At 45.5% G+C, this 13,422-nt stretch overlaps 1 protein-coding gene across 2 annotated transcripts in view; it reads left to right on the forward strand.

Annotated features, from left to right (window-relative positions):
• Window positions 1–13,422, forward strand: part of PDPR (pyruvate dehydrogenase phosphatase regulatory subunit) — a 113,195-nt gene that overhangs the window by 74,031 nt on the left and 25,742 nt on the right. The window contains exon 19 of one of the 2 annotated variants that reach the window (XR_004002758.1): window positions 4,281–4,852. The exons of the other annotated variant lie outside the window; for it this stretch is intronic. The gene's annotated coding sequence lies outside the window, so the exon portion shown is untranslated. Of the gene's footprint in view, window positions 1–4,280; window positions 4,853–13,422 lie in introns of those variants that run through there. 2 annotated transcript variants of the gene reach the window in all.

The raw sequence follows: 13,422 nt of genomic DNA on the forward strand, positions 1-13,422 counted from the left end.
CCGCAAATTGGTTAATCAATGCGTCATAGTCCAGAGATCTGGCAATCTTGTTTTCGATTGAGATAACTGCAAGCGCAGAAAGCCTGTCATCTGTCATGGTTGAGCGCAAGATATTCTTGATCAGTTTCATTCTGCTGAAGCTCCTTTCAGCACCAGCGACAGTAACTGGTGTGGTCAGAAGAATTCTGATGCAAATGCAAAGATTCGGATATATCTCCTGAAGGCTGTTCTTGTATATGTACATTAAAAAATTGTTTGCCGTGACAAGTCCTCTCTCTTTCTCGATGACATATATAAAATGATTCAATTCCATTATGAGTTCATTGGCATCAATGTCTCCCATTTTTCTTTCAAAATTTTTGCTGTGATTCTCCAGTTCATTTTCTCTGTGACACTGCTTCAGGCTGTTAGCGTTGTACAGAAATCCAAACAGCTTATACCGCTCCACGAGTTGGTCAGATCGTGACGAAACAGAAGATATGGCCTGATCAGTGAGAACAAGAAAGAACTGCGATTTGAATTTTTCTTCGGCAGAAAGACGACTCGAATCATCAGCACATTCGTAATCAAACATTCTCTTCCTACGTCGCACTCTGGTTTCTGGAAACACCTGCTCAATACTCATATGCTCTGCTATTTCACGTGCATTTGTGACCACAGAGTTATATCCTGTATTTCGATAGTCTTCCAAAAACTTCATTGTAGCACCGACTTCTGCCTGCAGTACTTCAATTGACACATCTGGTGACTGAATTAATTTGCTGGTTTTATTGACGTGAAATAGTATATCGTACCACGTGTACACAGTCAGAACAAAAGGTCACGTAGTAACATGGTCTAAAAGTGCACCAGCTTCTGTTGCTGTATTGCCATCTTTCTTTTCGAGCGCATATTCTCGCAAAGATGACAAAGCATTGCACAATTCTTCAAGGTGATAACGCAATGGCTTCACAGCATCAATTCTTGACTCCCAACGAGTGTCCGATAACCCTTTAACAGATATTGGCATGTGTTCTTGAAGTATATCCCAACATGAAGGTGAAGAAGAAAAGATAACGTATATTCTGTTAATCAGACCGAAAAAGTCAACGGCATATTTCAATGACTTTGCCGCGTCTGAGATCACAAGATTCCAAGTGTGAGCTCCAAACGGTACATACAAGGCATGGTCATTTATTTCTAGCATGCGGGCTTGAACTCCTTTATTCTTTCCTCTCTTATTTGCTCCGTTATTATAAGCTTGGCCTCTCATGTCAGCAATGTCTATTCCTAAGTTGTTTGCCTTTTCAAGAAACGCTTCCAATAAGCCCTCACCAGTTGTATCATGAACATTAAGAAAACCAACAAACGCTTCACGAATATTGACATCATCTTCACCGTTGCATTCAACAAAGCGTAACACCACAGACATCTGTTCTTCATGTGACACGTCAGGAGTACAGTCCAAAATAACTGAATAATATTTTGCTTTTTTAAGCTGCGCTATGTCGGCCTCTTGAATGTTACTGGCAACAAGTTGAATCAGCTCGTTTTGGATCTGTGGACTGAGGTACTGAACATGTGTCTCTGCCTTCTTAATCCTTTGTAAAAGTTCGCTGAGGACAGTATCATACTTTGCAAGCAATTCAAACAGTCCCAAAAAGTTGCCATTCGAAGGATCGCCGAGCTTTTCATTACTTCCTCGAAATGCCAAGTTTCTTTCGGACAAGAAAATAACGACATCAACCATGCATTTGACAGCATTTCTCCAGAAATCTCCTCTTTCTTTCAGAAAAGCCTGCAATTCGAGTTGGTCAATAGATGTACAGTTTACTGTGCCTGACCGAAGGTCAAACCATTTCACCATACAGTCTTGATGACCTTTGCCTGTTTCATGCTTTTGAAGTCTTTTTGACAGTGCTTTCCAAGCAGATGTTCCACGACGTAGCGGTATGTCACCAGTGCCAAATAATTTACAACAAAAACAAAAAATGGCATCTTTCTGAACTGAGTACGTTAACCATGAACGTCTTATTTTCTCGCCATTTGCCATGGTTCAATAGAAATGAGTACTTGTGAACCTCCGTCTTTCCTCGTTAAATGGAAGTTCGTAACTTTCATTCTACTGCGGTGGGCCACGTGCAACAATGTGTCACACACTTGCCTGTCCGATATTATAGACGGATACTTCTTTCCCGGCAGCAGCTGGAATATCTGTCACAGTTTGTTTGGTAGAACAATTGGCTTCACCTTCGACCTCACATGAAGCACTTCTGGATACTTCTGGATACGATTCGTCGCTACTAGCACTGTCCGTTTCATGTGCCTGTACCTTTACGTTGGATTGCAGCGCAAAATACGTTGACAACTTTGGAATTTTCTCAAGTTCCTTCTTGGCATCTTTTGCTCCCTTTCGTTTACTAGCTCTGCTCTTATACATTCTCTTAGACATCACAAAGCACGCTTCTGCATTGGAAACAATAAAAAACTAAACAACTAAATTAATAACATTTATCCGCCAACCGCCATTATGAATGCAAATACACATTCTTTGAATGGGTCCAACTAAAACTCTCCAGCCTGGGCTGTCTCTCTTACAATGCTTTGCTAGTGACAAGCAGCAAAGCCCTCCAGGCACTGTGATCACTCAGCACAACAGAATATGGAGCTCCTGACACAGATTGATTGCATGAATCCTCCCAGAGCCACGCATGAATCACACAGAGAAAAGCACCAGCCAAACCCCCCCAACACTGTACCTCAAGAATATGCTGTCTTGCATTGTTCAAGATGAGCAATGCAAATTTACTAATTGGTTCTCCACTTCATCAATGGAAAGTGGATATACATCAGCCTTTGCAAACCTGAGCAGATTTACCACGTGCTTCAGGCAAACTCACTGGTAAAGATAAACAGCAAAACAAATTTATTGACTAGAAAAGATAGATTTTAAGTGATAGGCAAAAAGACTGAGTTAGTTACCAGAAGGAAAAATGTAAGCACACAGTGTAAATTCTCAACCCTATTACACTGGGCAACATCTAGATTAAGCAGTTTTTCTCATCTCACTGGATATTGCAAGTCCTTAATATACAGGTTTGTCCCTTAAACCTAGGCCAGTCTCCTCTGTTAGAATCATAGAAGATTAGGGTTGGAAGAGACCTCAGGAGGTATCTAGTCCAACCACCTGCTGAAAGCAGGACCAACACCAACTAAATCATCCCAGCCAGGGCTTTGTCAAGCCGGGCCTTAAAAATCTCTAAGGATGGAGATTCTACCACCTGTCTAGCTAACCCATTCCAGTGCTTCACCACCCTCCTAGTGAAATAGTGTTTCCTAATATCCAAGCTAGACCTTCCCCGCTGCAACTTGAGACCATTGCTCCTTGTTCTGTCATCTGCTACCACTCAGAACAGCCAAGTTCCATCCTCTTTGAAAGCCCCCTTCAGGTAGTTGAAGGCTGCCAGCTAACCATGCTGCCAGCCAGTCCTCTAGTATCTGAAACTAAAGGTTTATTAGAAAAGAACAAGAGAGTTGTTAAATAGTCAAAGCAATCAGATGCATACATAAGAGTTCAGAGTCCATGTATCAGGTTCTTAGCTGTATTAATGAGTTTGCTGGTTTGTAGAGTCCCTCTGGAACACATCCAAAGCTTGGATGGGTCTGTCAGTTCCTTGTTCAAAGTTTGTTTGTCGAGAAGTTGCTCCAGAGATAAAAAGCAAGATTGAAGAAAAATGGATAACATGCTGCTGCCTTTTATATCCTTTGCCATGTGGTCTGTACATCCTTGTACACCTCCCTGTACACCCAAACACAAGCTTACAACACATGGGCATGGAAAAGCAGTTGGAGTCCCCTATCCACAGGTATGTCCTTACATGTTCTGCTGACTCATGGGTGTACCCCCTGCCTTTTCTCAATGGGTTCATTGTATAGCTGATTGCCCTTGAAGGGCCAGTAAGCAGGCTGGATAGAGCTGATGGCAATCTTTCTAGGGGGTGTAACCCAGAAACACAGCACAAGTTTGATATAAATACGTGTGGTATATTTGAATAACTTAATACAAAAATGATACATATAACCATGATCATCATACTTAGACAATTCATAACTTTTCCACTGACACCTTATAATGGCATAACTTGCATGATTCGTTCATGGAAGTCTAGATGGTTGAGAACCAGGTTAAAGTCCCAAGATAGAGGTGAAGTGTCTAATGTGGAGGGAGAGGGGGAGAGAGCCCACACCATTAATAAACCTGAATGATACTGGGTGAACAAAAATGGAGAATCTCTCAACAGGAGGATGAAAGGCTGGTATGACAGCCAGCTGTACCTTGACTGAACTGATGGATAACTTGGATGTCTTCAGATCCAGCAGGCAATTTGGGATGATGAAAAGGGGAACTAATTCCAGCCTGAGGTAATGATTGCACCTATGGACAAATCTCTTCCATTTCTGCAGGTAAGTAATGTGGGCTGATGTTTTTCTAATGTTTAACAACACCTAGTGCACACCTGTAGAGTAGGAAGGCTTTATTCCTGAGAACCATCCAGGATCCATATGCTGAGGTGTAGAACTGCCATGGTGGGGTGAAGCACGTGATCGGCATTCTGAGGCTTGGTCTACACTATGGGGTTAGGTCGATTTAAAAATGAATGTGTCCACACAACCAACCCCATTCTGTTGAGCTAAGGGACTCTTAAAATTGATTTCTGTAGTCCTCGCCGGTGAGGGGAGTACCGCTAAAATCAACTTTGCTGGGTCAAGTTTGGGATAGTGCAGATGCAAATCCACAGTATTAGCCTCCGGGAGCTATCCCAGAGTGCTCCATTGTGACCACTCTGGAGAGCACTTTGAACTCTGATGCACTAGCCAGGTACACAGGAAAAACCCCAGGAACTTTTGAATTTCATTTCCTGTTTGGTCAGTGTGGTGAACTCAGCAGCACAGGTGACCATGCAGTCCCCCCAGAATCACAGAGCATAGAATGTTTCTACGCTCCCCCATCATCTCCATCCCTGAGGTTATCACAGATTAGAAGGCGAAAAAAACCCACGATGACAGATTTCTGAGCTCACGCAGTCCTCCTGCACAGCTTAATGCAGGGAGGCATTCAGTGGCAGAGGCCAGGAAAGAATTAAGTGAGTGTGAAGAGTGGAGGCAGGACACGATGCTCAGGCTAATGGGGGAGCAAATGGAGATGATGAAGCATCTGTTGGAGCTGCAAGAAAGCCAACAGGAGCACAGACCCCCACTGCATCCACTATATAACTGCCTACCCTCCTCCTCATGTTCCACAGCCTCCTCACCCAGACACCCAAGAATGCAGGGGCTGTGGGGGAAAAGGCTCCGGGCACCCATCCACTCCACTCCAGACGATGGCCCAAGCAACAGAAGGCTGTCACTCAGTTTGATTTTTAGTGTGACTACAATAAGTAATGTGGCCTTCTTCCCTCCTCCTCCTCCTCACCCCACCCCACCTGGGCTACCTTGTCCATTTTCTCATTTTCTTCAATTAATAAAGAAAGAATGCATCATTTCAAAACAAATAGTTACTTTATTTCAAAGTGGGGAAGGGTGGTTGGCTTACAGGGAATTAAAATCAAAGGGGGTGGGTTTGCATCAAGGAGAAACATACAACTGTCACACCGAAGCCTGGCCAGGCATGAAACAGGTTTTCAAAGCCTCTCTGATGTGCAGCGTGCCTAGCTGTGCTCTTCTAATCGCCCTGGTGTGTGGTTGCTCAAAATCGGAGGTCGGGAGATTTGCCTCACCCTCCCACCCCGCCATAAACATCTCCCCTGTACTCTCCCAGATGTGGAGCACACAGCAAGCAGCAATAACAGTGGGAAAGTTGGTTGCACTGAGGTATGACCAGCAGCACCAGCCAGCTTTTAAACGTCCAAAGGCACATTCTGCCACCATGCTGCACTTGCTCAGCCTATAGTTGAACTGCTCCTTGCTACTATTCAGGCTTCATGAACAGATCCCCGAAGCTCATCGCAGGAGAGCAGAGTTGCAGGGGAAGTGATGGAGCTGTACACCATGCCCTGGAGATTGCTAGAAGCCAGGCTGGGAAGATGTTCCCAGAAGACCCTGCCAAGCTACTTGCCCAACGAGGATAGTTATCAGTCCTACTGCACCATCTGCTGCCAGCAGCGCCGAGGACCAGAACGATCCCCCAAGCTCATCGCTGGGGAGCAGAAGAGCAGAGTTGCAGTGGAAGCGGTGGATGACGATAGTTAGCAGTCCTGCTGCATTGTCTGCTGCGAAGGCAAGGACCTGCTGCTGCATAGCAGTGCCAGCTGCTGCAGGAGCTTCTGTGTTGAATTCTTGGAGGTCTAGATAGGGCAAGGTACCTCGGCCAAGGCAAAAGAGCAAGATCCCTGGAGCATTTTCACGTGTCAACCACAGAAGTCCTATGGGGTGTTACAGCGCCGACCATACTGGAATGTACAGCTACAAGACTTCTTCACCAGCGATAAAGGACAGGAATATGATGCACCTAAAATCTAAAAAGGCTTGCACATTTCCCAGAGTCACTACCCTTGATAATAGAACGTCAATGATTACATTGGCTACTTGGATCACAGCAGCCCCCACAGTAGACCTGCCCACATCAGCAGCAGTGATGGTGAGCTGAGCGGGCTCCATGCTTGCAGTGGTATGGCATCTGCACGGGCAACCCAGGAAAAAAGGAGCGAAACAATTGTCTGCTGTTGCTTTCATGGAGGGAGAGGCAACTGATGACATACCCAAAACCACATGCTACAATGTTTTTGCCCCATCAGGCATTGGGGGCTTAACCCAGAATTCCAATGGATGGCGGAAACTGCGTGAACTGTGGAATAGCTACCCACAGTGCACCGCTCCGTAAGTCATTGCTAGCCATGGTTGTGAGGACACACTCCACCAACTTAATGCGCTTAGTGTGGGCATGCGCAATCGACTGTATAAAATAAATTTCTAAAAATCGACTTCTATAAAATTGACCTAATTTCATAGTGTAGACATACCCTGAGACAGGAAATGAGGAATGATCGAGAGCTTGATCGATGGCTGGACATTGAGTTGAAGCAGGTCTTGACCAGGAAGGTACTGTGAAGATGACTGGCCTTGTCCAACACCCTTAGAATTATGGGGTTGGAGGAAAGTCATAGAACAGACTCTTCCATGGTAGAAAGGAGGCGCCTCCCAGGGAGTGGTGACCCAAGCACCCTGTTTGTGAACAGGGGCTGCTAACAGGGAGTTTTGTAAGGGAATTCTCCAGGTGAAGGAGGAACAAATACAGCACCCTTGGGGTAAATGACACTCTAGTGTGTGTTTAGGAGTCACTCGCTGTGGGCTGAGCTTGTGTTTGTCCATCTGTTTGTGTGGTTGTTTGAAGGACCGTGTGTTGTGGCTGGCAGTTGGAAGCTGTGAGCTTCAAAGGAAAGTCTGAAAGCTAGAAGCTTCTGGTAATTAGCTGAGCCTTAGTCAGTAGGCGAGGCTATCAAGCAGGCCAGGGCTTTATAAAGCAGTGTGCAAGTGGCCAGGGGCTGCTAGCAGGGAGTTTTGCAAGGGAGCAAGGGTCCCTTGCTGTTTTTCTTAAAACTATAACCTAAACTACATTCAGAACTTCTTGCTTTAAACAACCCTTTCATTAACTAGGAGACCATGCAGGCAGAAGCCCAGCAGCAGAGTGGAGGCTATCCAGTTTATTGCTCTGAGTGCAGCTTGTACGATTACTTGCCCTATGGGCGGGTGGCGTATGTGTGCAGTTGGTGCAAGGAGCTCCTGGCCCTCAGAGACCACGTACGGGCTTTGGAGACCAGGGTGGTGGAACTGGAGGAGCTAAGGGAGGCAGAGAGGTACGTTGGTGAGGCTTTCCGGGACACTGTAGAATTGTCCCATCTCCGGTCAGACAGCCCCTGCACTGTTGTGGAGGATGAAAGGCCCAGGGAAGCAGAGCAGTCAATGGGAGCAGAGGGAAACCTTCCCATAGTTGAGACCCTCCTTCCAGATGGTGTTAGGGTATCTTCTTGCACTGAGGTTACCTCTCCGGGGGAGAGAACTCTAGTCACTAGGAAAAGGCAGGTGTTAGTAATGGGAGATTGGATCATTACAAACAGATAGCTGGAGCTGTGATGACCGGGAGTACTGGATGGTGGCTTGCCTGCCTGGTGCGAAGGTTGCGGATCTCTCGAGGCATCTGGATAGACTTATGTGTAGTGCTGGGACGGAGGCGATGGTCGTGGTACATGTAGGTACCAATGACGTAGAGAAGGATAGAAGAGAGGTCCTGGAGGCCAATTTTAGGCTGCTAATTAAAAGATTGAAGTCCAGGACTTCCATTGTAGCATTCTCTGAGATGCTCCCAGTTCCACACACAGAGCCAGTTAGACAGGCAGAACTGCAGAGTCTCAATGCATGGATGAGACGATGGTATAGAGAGGACAGGTTTACATTCATTAGGAACTGGGGAAACTTTTGGGATGGGGAGAGCCTATACAGGAGAGATGGGCTCCACCTAAACCAAAGTGGAGCCAGACTACTGGCACTAAACATTAAAAATGTTGCAGAGCAGTTTTTAAACTAGGAGATGGGGGAAAAGCTGACTGCTGCAGAGGAGCATGTGGATCGGACAGAGACTTTCCTGTTGATCTATTGATCGAGATTCTCTGAGTTATAGTCAGGAGCAGAGGGTGGAAGAGGATAATGTAAGGGCCAGATCAGATGAGAACATTCACATAAAGAATTGGACACATCAGAAGAGGGCAGACAAATAAATAAACAGGGACAAGTTTTTAAAGTGCTTGTACACAAATGCTAGAAGTCTAAATAATAAGATGGGTGAACTAGAGTGCCTTGTGATAAAGGAGGATATTGATATAACAGGCATCATAGAAACCTGGTGGACTGAGGACAATCAGTGGGACACAATCATTCCGGGGTACAAAATATATCGGAAGGACAGAACAGGTCATGCGGGGGGAGAGAGGGGTGGCACTATATGTGAAAGAAGATTTTTACTTCATTTGATTCTACATTTTAAGTGAATCCACATGTTCTATAGAATCTCTATGGATAGAAATTTCATGCTCTAATAAGAATATAACATTAGGACTCTATTATCGACCACCTGACCAGGACAGTGATAGTGACGCCGAAATGCTGAGGGAGATTAAAGAGGCTATCAAAATTAAGAACTCAATAATAATGGGGGATTTCAATTATCCCCGTGTAGCAGAGTAGACCTCTCCTCCTGCCCTGAAGGGGTTAAAAACAGCCCTGGGAAGGGGCTCTGGGGCTGGAGAAAGCAGCCTTTAGGCTGGGCTGATTGGGGAAGTGGCTGCAGCTGGGGCCACGCCCCACACTGAGCCACAGGGCCTAATAAGAAGGCCAGGGAAGCCAAGGGCAAGCAGTCTCTCTCTGACTGGGGAGGGAGACAGGCCTGGCTGTTTGGGAACTCACCCGGGGGGATCTAGAGGAAGGCAGGGCTGGGGAAAGGCCTTAGGAGCTGGGAAGCCCTAGGCCAGCAACTCCCCAGGCTGCAGAGCTGGTTCTAGGCCTCCGAGGTACTGGGCTTGCAGAGGGGCAGCTGTAGGGTGGGTAAAGGCAGCCAGTCCAAACCCCTTGTTGCCTGTGATGATTGGCTGATACAGTGCAGTCTGCCCCAAGGCATGGGGCTAAGCAGAGACTGGCAGTAGCCACGACTGAGGCAAAGAGAGGATAGTGGGGTGAGGGTTCCCCTGGGAGGGGGGAGACCCAGTTAAAGTGTCACCGGGGTCCAGGGAGGGACACGGGGGCCAGTAGCAGACAGGTGGATCACTGACCTACAGAGGGCACTCTGGGCTGGAATTTGAGCTAATTCCCTGAAGTCACCAGAAGGAGGCGCCGCACGGGTGAGTCTGGCCTGTCTACACCCCATATTACCTGGGAACATGTCACCTCGGGATGAAATGCAGAGAAAAAATTTCACAATACTTTAAATGACTGCTTCTTGGAGCAGCTGGTACGGGAACCCATAAGGGGAGAGGCAACTCTAGATTTAGTCCTGAGTGGAGCGCAGGAGCTGGTCCAGGAGGGAACTATAACAGGACCACTTGGAAATAGTGACCATAATACAATAGCATTCAATATCCCTGTGGTGGGAAGAACATCTCAACAGCCCATCACTGTGGTCTTTAATATCAAAAAAGGGGATCTATGCAAAAATGAAGGGATTAGTTAAACAGCAATTAAAAGGTACAGTGACTAAAGTGAAATCCCGGCGAGCTGCATGGGCGCTTTTTAAAGACACCATAATAGAGGCCCAACTTCAATGTATACCCCAAATTAAGAAACACGGTAAAAGAACTAAAAAAGAGCCACCATGGCTTAATAACCATGTAAAAGAAGCAGAGAGAGATAAAGACGTTTTTTAAAAAGTGGAAGTCAAATCCTAGTGAGGTAAATAGAAAGGAGCATAAACACTGCCAAATTAAGTGAAAGAATGTAATAAGAAAAACCAAAGAGGAGTTTGAAGAACAGCTAGCCAAAAACTCCAAAGGTAATAACTAAATGTTTTTTAAGTACATCAGAAGCAGGAAGCCTGCTAAACAACCAGTGAGGCCCCTCGATGATCAAGAGACAAAAGCAGCAGTTACAGATGATAAAGTCATTGCAGAGTAACTAAATGGATTCTTTGCTTCAGTCTTCATGGCTGAGGATGTTAGGGAGATTCCCAAACCTGAGCCAGCTTTTGTAGGTGACAAATCTGAGGAAATGTAACAGATTGAAGTGTCACTAGAGGAGGTTTTGGAATTAATTGATAAACTCAACATTAACAAGTCACCAGGACTGGATGGCATTCACTCGAGTTCTGAAAGAACTCAAATGTGAAGTTGCAGAACTTTTAACTAAGGTTTGTAACCTGTCCGTTAAATCAGCTTCTGTATCCAACAACTGGAAGATAGTGAATGTAACACCAATATTTAAAAAGGGCTCTAGAGGTGATCCCGGCAATTACAGACCGGTAAGTCTAATGTCGGTACTGGGCAAATTAGCTGAAACAATAGTTAAGAATAAAATTGTCAGACACACAGGAAAACAAACTGTTGAGCAACCGTCAACATGGTTTCTGCAAAGGGAAATCGTGTCTTACTAATCTATTAGAGTTCTTTGAAGGGGTCAAACAAACATGTGGACAGGGGGGATCCAGTGGACATAGTGTACTTAGATTTCCAGAAAGCCTTTGACAAGGTCCCTCCCCAAAGGCTCTTAAGTAAATTATAAGTTGTCATGGGATAAAAGGGAAGGTCCTTTCATGGACTGAGAACTGGTTACAAGACAGGGAACAAAGGGTAGGAATAAAAGGTAAATTCTCAGAATGGAGAGGGGTAACTAGTGGTGTTCCCCAAGGGTCAGTCCTAGGATCAATCCTATTCAATTTATTCATAAATGATCTGGAGAAAGGGGTAAACAGTAAGGTGGCAAAGTTTGCAGATGGTACTAAACTGCTCAAGATAGTTAAGACCAAAGCAGACTGAAGAACTTCAAAAAGATCTCACAAAACTAAGTGATTGGGCAACAAAATGGCAAATGAAATGTGGATAAATGTAATGTAATGCACATTGGAAAAAATAACCCCAACTATACATACAATATGATGGGGGCTAATTTAGCTACAACTAATCAGGAAAAAGATCTTGGAGTCATCGTGGATAGTTCTCTAAAGATGTCCACGCAGTGTGCAGAGGCAGTCAAAAAAGCAAACACGATGTTAGGAATCATTAAAAAGGGGATAGAGAATAAGAAGGAGAATATCTTATTGCCCTTATATAAATCCATGGTACGCCCACATCTTGAATACTGCATACAGATTTGGTCTCATATCAAAAAAAGATATACTGGCACTAGAAAAGGTTCAGAGAAGGACAACTAAAATGATTAGGGGTTTGGAACGGGTCTTATATGAGGAGAGATTAAAGAGGCTAGGACTCTTCCGCTTGGAAAAGAGGAGACTAAGGGGGGATAAGATAGAGGTATATAAAATGATGAGTGATGTGGAGAAAGTGGATAAGGAAAAGTTATTTACTTATTCCCATAATACAAGAACTAGGTGTCACCAAATGAAATTAATGGGCAGCAGGTTTAAAACAAATACAAGGAAGTTCTTCACGCAGCGCACACTCAACCCATGGAACTCCTTACCTGAGGAGGTTGTGAAGGCTGGACTATAACAGCGTTTAAAAGGGAACTGGATAAATTCATGGTGGTTAAGTCCATTAACGGCTGTTAGCCAGGATGGGTAAGGAATGGTGTCCCTAGACTATGTCAGAGGATGGAGATGGATGGCAGGAGAGAGATCACTTGATCATTACATGTTAGGTCTACTCCCTCTGGGCACCTGGCATTGGTCGCTGTCAGCAGACAGGATGCTGGGCTGGATGGACCTTTGGTCTGACCTGATACAGCCGTTCTTATGACTCATATCCAGCTTCTCGTCCACTGTAACCCCTAGGTCCTTGCTGCAGAACTGCTTCCTAGCCATTCGGTCCCCAGCCTGTAGCAGTGCATGGGATTCTTCCGTCCTAAGTGCAGGACTCTGCACTTGTCCTTGTTGAACCTCATCAGATTTCTTTTGGGCCAATCCTCTAATTTGTCTAAGTACCACTCTATGCTGTCCCTACCCTCTAGCATATCTACCACTCCTCCCAGTATAGTGTCAACTCCTCCCAGTTTAGGATGGCTGAAATGGGAATCCTCTCACCACATGCCCCAACGGCCATAGAAGAAACTTGACCATGAGCCTGCACACATTTCCTACTCGAGCCAGCAAACAAAAGTGATTGGCTAGAACTCCTAGATCCTGGCTAGAAGAGCAACCCATGCAGCTCTCCATGGTTTGCAGTGAGTCATCCCAGTACTGATGCAGTGGGACTGGGATCTTTGGTTTCTCAGCAAAATACAGACTCGACAAACATTCTCTCTGTCTAATTGTTTGTAACATGTCCGCGGTTCATTGTGCAGAGCGGGGCCATCACACAGACACACTCACATGGTATGGCACTCATGTGTCATCCACAATGATGGGCCTGCAATTCATGTTTTCCACCCCTGGGCCCATGGTTAAGAGTGGCCCTAGCTGTTTTGCCAGCCAGGCCAGAAAACATCTCCAATATTTTTGGCCCCACCTACTCCCGAGAAACCAAGCGAGCACGTAAGCATGTACACGGACACACACACAGCCAGTCAGCTGGAGGGGAGTCAAAAAAAAACAACCAGTTTTGTGCCCCCTGGAAGTTAGTACTGCGGGCAACTGCCCTTTTGCCCACCTCTAAAACTAGCTGTACCCGCCTGAGGTACCTGAATGTTCAGTCTCTAGATGGGTCAGTAACAGCACAGCAGTGTTGAATGGATCTCCCACCTGTATCAGGGAGCAGCAGAGGAGAAAGGCTCAAGAAATGGGTTGTAATT

The sequence above is a fragment of the Gopherus evgoodei genome, chromosome 12 (genome assembly GCF_007399415.2).
Source record: "Gopherus evgoodei ecotype Sinaloan lineage chromosome 12, rGopEvg1_v1.p, whole genome shotgun sequence".
Classification (NCBI taxonomy): Eukaryota; Metazoa; Chordata; order Testudines; family Testudinidae; genus Gopherus; species Gopherus evgoodei.